This window comes from Eptatretus burgeri, chromosome 3 (genome assembly GCF_056783735.1).
Source record: "Eptatretus burgeri isolate ZD-2024b chromosome 3, Ebu_testis_v1, whole genome shotgun sequence".
Classification (NCBI taxonomy): Eukaryota; Metazoa; Chordata; class Myxini; order Myxiniformes; family Myxinidae; genus Eptatretus; species Eptatretus burgeri.
Genome location: NC_140963.1, coordinates 25808871 through 25816370, shown reverse-complemented (window position 1 = coordinate 25816370; position 7500 = coordinate 25808871). Strand labels below are relative to the sequence as shown.

The 7500-nt window shown below is 37.0% G+C and overlaps 1 protein-coding gene and 1 long non-coding RNA gene across 2 annotated transcripts in view; one reads left to right on the top strand and one right to left on the bottom strand.

Annotated features, from left to right (window-relative positions):
* LOC147029580 (homeobox protein engrailed-2a-like) overlaps window positions 1-7500 on the top strand; it is a 22808-nt gene that overhangs the window by 6209 nt on the left and 9099 nt on the right. The window lies entirely within an intron of this gene.
* Window positions 1-7500, bottom strand: part of LOC147029581 (uncharacterized) — a 29719-nt gene that overhangs the window by 13816 nt on the left and 8403 nt on the right. Inside the window, exons 3-4 of the long non-coding RNA XR_015055953.1 lie at window positions 3112-3195; window positions 568-741 (exon numbers count right to left, since the gene is read on the bottom strand). This is a non-coding gene — a long non-coding RNA (uncharacterized LOC147029581). The remainder of the gene's footprint in view (window positions 1-567; window positions 742-3111; window positions 3196-7500) is intronic.

Here is a 7500-nt window from a genome sequence, read left to right as displayed (position 1 = left end):
CAAATACATGACATTGCCTCTCTGGATTGAAGCAAAATAAAATATAAACGTTAATCAACATTAACATTATTATTACAGTATTATCATTATTTTTGTTATGAGTGGAAAATGAAAATATATTGACTGAACAAAAAAAGGACATGTCTTTCGTAATTGTATATTCAATTGTTTTTTTTTAATGTTAGCATTAATAATAATAACACTAATGATAAGACGAGTTCCCTGACAAAGAACTTTGACGCAAGAGGAGGCTATTAGGTCCATCAAATCCTGCGATATTATTCCCAACCTATGGTTGTTTCTCCATACTCTTTCCTTTATAAATGCTGAGCATAAAGCAAGGAAGCAGCATATACCATTTTTAAAGTTTTGTATGACTTGGCCTGGGTTTAAACCGCTGACATCCCAGACACTACGGACACTCTTACCATTACACCATTAAGTCTGTTTTAAAAATGTATTGGACTATTATGAGCATCTCATTCCAAGAACATTTTGAAAATCCCGTTAATTCAAATTTGTGCCGGGAGTAAATAGATTGCAATTTAAAATGCACAAAATACCAACCTTTGCTTTCTACAGTGAAGAACTTTCACTTCGGGTGAACGCCCACTCACAGTAATTCCCAGGGATTTTTAGAACTTTTTCTCAAAATGATGTCTCTGGAGGGCGAGGTGTCACCGCGACAGGAAACAGCGACAATGTGCCCTTTTGAGATGCGTACGGACAACGTGCACTGTTCTGTCAACCATATATTAAAAATGGTCAACCGCAGAATAAAAATGCTTCATATACAAATCCATTCAGCAGTGCGGCGTTTTAAAATCAGAATAATTAATTCAACATTCAAGTATTTTATTATTGAGGCCTCCCAATGAGATCCCTGACTATACTATTGTAGGCCTAAGGCCTACAATGCAGTAAATATATGGGAAGCTGGGTGGAGGCTGGGGGGAATGGTCGAATTAAATAAAATGTTAATACAGAAACATGGTTTGTTAGAGATACATCAGTAGATAGGTCACTCAAAATGAAGTAAATATTGACTTGTTGTTCGCCATCAACTGTGATAGAATTTCCAAATTATTTAAATTCCATGAATTTCTCATGCAAATATTCTGTGTTGTCTTACTTTCCACCATTTTGGGTTTTTTTAAAGCAGCTAAAATCTAGTAATTATTGTCGTTTACTTACAAACACACACACACACACACACACACACACACACACACACACACACACACACACACACACACACACACACACACACACACACACACACACGGCTATTCCGATAATATAATATAATTTAAAGGATTTCTGTAAATGATGTTAATTTCACAACATCCCACATTCAACTTTATCTAAATTGTAAACCTCAAAACATAGTTCTCTTAGCTAAAGAAAGAACCTTAACTTGCAAGCAATTAACTGATTTCCCGACTCCATGGATCATGAGCTGGGCACTGACTGCACACGTATACATAAAGTACAGGAAAACTGTGTTCAATTTTGGTAGAAACGAAATCTGATCGATTCTAAACCTTTTCTTGAATCTACACGAGTGCAATATTTGCAGATTGTCAGAGATTACAATCGAAAATTATCCATCATAATCAAGGTCAAATTGAAAACAGAGACACAATATTGAACTTGTCGTTGTGACGTTTTCTTTTCCACACAACTGGTTGTGGATGTGTATATGTTGTTCATGAATGTATTGTGTTTGTGTGTTGTGTGTCTACTTGTGTGTGTGTGTGTGTGTGTGTGTGTGTGTGTGTGTGTGTGTGTGTGTGTGTGTGTGTGTGTGTGTGTGTGTGTGTGTGTGTGTGTGAATGCCCATTGAAAAAAATACTTTTTTTTACTGGATGTAACAATAATTTCTTATGCAGTGGACCCCTCCCCCCTTCCTTTATCGATGCACCAAGTTTAATTGATTGAATGCTTGATGAGGAAAGGATGCTCACTTGATGATCCAATTAGTATTTATTGACATTAAGGGAATTGGTCGAATTCTATGGTGGTTTCGTAAAAGGAATGTCCCGTGTGCCTGCTATAGGAAGAACCTGCCATACTTTAACAATATTACAAAATTTACTCTTAAAGTGACAGAAGTTGATGGGATGGGAGTTATTGATTATGAGCGCTTTTGAGGTTTTTTGTATTTAAATAACATGTGATATGTCATGCAAGTTTCCATCCGGGTTGACTGGACATGTCTGCCTGAATAAACCCATTTTAAATGTGTCAGGCTCCAGCTTCCCCAACAGATGACGAAATCACGCAGAATACGTACAAAAAAAATTGAAAAAACAAAAAGTGAAACGGATGCATTTACTCCATCACACCTTTTTCATTATTCTGTTTTGAACATTTATCGAACTACAATGAATTTTATGTTTGCAAATGTATAAATATTTCCTCGAAAGGGAATAACGTTATTGTGTTCTTCAAAAAAAAACGTTTTGTATCCTATGCTTCCTGAAAACATGACTGCATGAAATAAAATGAAGAATTAACCAACTGTATTCTCAACTATTATTCCTGTTTTACCAAATAAAATTACAAAGAGTGGTTTGTAAAAATAAAATTACTTGTTACAGAGTGGTTTGTAAATGTGCTAGTTCTTATTTGGTGAAACAGGAACTAATCGTGAAGCACACAACTGTATGTATATGTGTTTGTATATATATATATATGTATGTATGTATGTATGTATGTATGTATGTATGTATGTATGTATGTATGTATGTATGTATGTATGTATGTATATATATATATATATATATATATATATATATATATATATATATATATATATATATATATATATATATATATATATATATATATATATATATATATATACACACACACAAACATATTCACACACAAAGTTTTAATGGTTACTGTACACAACAGAAGGGCACTCAGAAGAGCACATACCTCCGCCAAGTAATACCTGATCCACGAGAATATATCGGGCCCAATACATTTTTTAAATATCATGCGATACAGTACTATATCGTTTTTGGCCCTATCTCTCAATGGTGAAGAATCACTTTGAAAATTAAATAATTCTCGTATCCAGATCTGGATTCGGATCTTCACCAAAATCGAATCAATTCGTCCTTGCCACACACCCAACATGCCCACCAAGTTTCATCTGAATCCGTCCAAACTTTTTGAGATATCCTGCACATAAACAAACAGACAAACAGAAAGGGGTGAAAACATAACCTCCTTCACCTTTGGTGGTGGAGGTAAATAACTACTTACAGTAATCTTATTCAAAACCATTACCAACTCTAATTCATTGTTACTCTATGCTATAATAAACGACAATTCACCGTTACTGTTTGCCATATCAAACTATAATTTAAAGTTACTGTATCCAATGACCAGCTGCAATTCATACTTATTACTTCGTGTATACCATGAGTGACTGCAATTCAAAATTACTGTATACCACAACAAACTACAATTTATCGTTACTGTTCAGGTTGACTGGCTATAATTCAAAATTACTGCATCCCATAACAAACTGCAATTAATAAATACTGGATGCCATGACGAATTACAATTGAAGATGACTGAACACCATAACAAACAGCAAATCAAAGTTACTGGCAACTAGAGCACACTACAGTTCATAAATTGTACAATTTTTATAGATTTAGTTTTTACAGGATCTAAGGCTCATAGTAGAGCTGCCACACACATCTTGCATACAAACGAATACACGAGACACAACAAAGGACTGTTAGACGAGACAAATATGGCCACTGAATTTGGAGGAAGTGCAGTCAGTTCCCGGGGCACTCTGGGTACCGGCGACGCCACAACAGTGGCGCTGCCTTTCTCACCATACTCAGTGGGGCATTTCCTCCTCTCCATGGATGCCAACGTATGGGGATTGTCCATGCTCTTATCCTTTTAATTGCTCAACATACAGCAAGGAAGCAGCATGTACCATCCTATTAAGTCTTTGGTATGACTCGGCTGGGTTTGAACCACCGACTTCCCAGACTTGGAGCAGACGATCGAACCATTTTCTTAACAACTGGAGCTCCGATTGAGTTCCACATAGCTTAATGTGTCATCACTGCATTTTGTGCACGCATTATACACCTTCATATGTTCTTTTCTTTTTCATACATTACTTCTATTCCTTTTATCCTTTATACACTCTCAAATATATATGAAGCAAAGCTGAACTGATGGTGGTCAGGCCATAAATGTACACTACAGTATATCATGTCAACCTATCTGCATGATAAAATCCAGGATTTGGCAACAGCCTACTTGCATGATGAATGTATAATACAAATCCAGTACTATGTAATATTTATGATTTAAAGAGGGATATATTGGATTTGTTTACACATATTTATGTAGCACATGCTATATCAATGAGTGAAGGGCAAGCATGTATGTTGGATTGTGTTCAGTGTGTTTGCCGATTTCTTTCCACAAAGCAGCATGGGAAGGGGATTCAAAGCAAGTAACAGGAAGACATCCACATGGAATGGAAGCCTAATTGCATCAAAAATGTTAAAAGCATTGACATGGATTTCCGCATTTGCTTTAGGGGCTTTAGCAACAAAAGCATTGGCGGATGCTCTGAAGAAAATTCCTGCTGCTCTGATTGCCAACCATTTTTAGTGTCAGGTTCATCTCGTTCAATGCAATAACCGACATTGAGTTTTGGTTTGCTCCTTCCACTGTCTTGGTCCGAAAATGATGTTTGAGGTGTGCCTGAGTAGGCAAGGAAGACGACGACCATTGTCGCCTGCAGTGTTAATATGAGAAAATCCTAACTCCGTCTCGATGACTTGAAAGTTCAGCTGTAGAGGTAATATGCCTCGTTCGTGTGCAGGATTATTTATATATATATATATATATATATATATATATATATATATATATATATATATATATATATATATATATATATATATATATATATATATATATATAAAAGCCTGGTGTTGGCTTAGTGGTTAGGGTGGTGGCTTGGGATCCCAGGGTCCTGAGTTCAAGCCCCGTTGGCTGCTGAATTAACACCAGGGGGTTGACTCAGCCTGTCATCCTTCCGAGGTCGTCGAAATGAGTACCAGTGTACTGGTCCCGGTGTATGCCCCGGTTAAAATAGGTGTACCATATCCCTGTGTGTCGTAAGAGGCGACCAGGGTTGGCGTCAGGAAGGGCATCCGGCCATAAAACATTGCCTCAAGAAAAAGCCCAACCCCTGCACAGGAGGGAAAAATGGCTGTAAAAACGGTCATATATATATATATATATATATATATATATATATATATATATATATATATATATATATATATATATATATATATCTTGAAAAATACTTACAAACAAGAAACAATTGGCCAAAACACATAAAAAGTAAAATGAGATGTATATAGGCCAACAAATGAAAAGTACATTAACATTTTATTTCAAATTATATTACTTATGTCAAAAAATAAATCGCCAGCAGCTGAATCGTAGAGGCAAAAATCCATGTTCCATTGCAGCAATTATCGCATTTCAAGTTACACGACCGGTACAATGTTTTAGAACACCCCCATTTTTCCAGTTTTTACTGAAATTTAAGCAGTTTAATGTTTTAATGTACTCTGACATTAAAAGATAGAACAAGTAAACAATTGCAGATAAAAAGAAATCATGGAATTGTTTTGTAGAACAAAATTTCATCGACATTTTTGACTCATCAAAGTAGCCACCTTTTGCAGATATAAAGGCGCTGTCACACCTTGACGATTTAGCCAGCAATGGCAACGTATAAAAATGCATGTAAAACGTTGGCGTACGCTGAAATGTTTATGGTTTTTTTAAGTTTTGGTCGTATTCATAACGTGTTGGTCGTATGCATAACATATAAGTAATGGGCACAGAACGTTTCATTGTCTTTTAGATAACTTATACCAACGAATGCTTAGCCTGTTGTCGGCGTTCACAACCAAGGCCCAACGATAGTTTAACTAAGGCATAGCGCGCTGCACGTATCACCGACGAACTCGTGGCGTAGCCTGTTAAAAACCTGCCGCACGCCGATTTAAATCATAACCGCCTGAAAATTGGAAGTGTCAACATCGCAGTCACACCTTGACGATTTAGCCAGCGTATGCCGACCTATGAAAAATGTGTCTAAAACGCTGGCACACGTCGAATACGGTATGGCTACATTGTGTATACGTTACGAGCATGCTGAAAAAACGATGAAGTACGCTGTCATATTTCGTGGTATGTTTAGTAAGTCGTGAAATTTCAAGCATGCTGAAAATTTTACGACGTACTCGCCGTATGGCTCACACATTCCGCTACGCTGGGTATAAGTTGTAGGCACGATATGCGATCGTTGACACAAGTTCCTTGTAAGTTACTCATAAGTCGAAACACGTCGAGGTAATGTTTAGCATACCCGAAACTTATTTTCTCCGTCAAGGCACATTTTCTTTTTTTCTCCTTGGCTCCGTGAAGGCACGTGACGAAATATCTGAAGTTGTTGTTGTTGTTTTTTTTTTGTTGTTGTTTTTTTTGTTGTTGTTGTTTTTTAGTCTATCACGAATTTTAAAATATATTCCGACATTTGCTTTTAAGTTTCGACATCGACGTGATAATATCCTTAAACAGAAAATATTCACAGAGGAGGAACTAAGAATAAGACATAAGCCAACTGAAGAGGCAATCGGATGTGACGTAACGGCACGTGACGAAATATCGGTAGTTATTGTTGTTTTTTTAAATGCTGCCAATACGTCGTTATACGGAAGCTGTAAATTAGAAACACGTTCAGTAAGTTCTGTGGTCGTCCGGAAGACGTCAATCAAATACGTCTACATACGGCAATATGCGTTGGAGGTACGTTACACATAGGTTCAAAGCATGTTACTCATAGGTTAGAAATAAGTTTTGGGTACGCTAAGCATTACCTCGACATGTTTTGACTTATGAGTAACTTACAAGTAACGTGCCTCGACGTGTGTCAACGATCGCGTAACGTGCCTTCAACATGTTACTCATAGGTTATAAATAAGTTTTGGGTACGCTAATCATTAGCTCGACGTGTTTCGACTTATGAGTAACTTACAAGTAACGTGTGTCGACGTGTGTCAACGATCGCATAACGTGCCTACAACTTATGGCCAGCGTAGTGGAATGTGTGAGTCATACGCTGGCATACATCGTAAAATTTCAAGCATGCAAAAATTTGAGGACAACCGCAAAGTACAACGATGAAAGCCAGCGTACTATGACGTATGGCAGTGTTTTTCAGCGTGCTCTTAACGTATACAAACTTACCCGTAAGGTATTCGACGTGTGCCGGCGTTTTAGCCCAATTTTGAATACGTCAGGCATACGTTGGCTAAATCGTCAAGGTGTGACAGGGCCTTAACAGCCGAACATACTCGCGGCATTCTTTCTACAATGGAAATCAAATATTGTTTGGAAAGTTCTTCCCAACACTGTTGC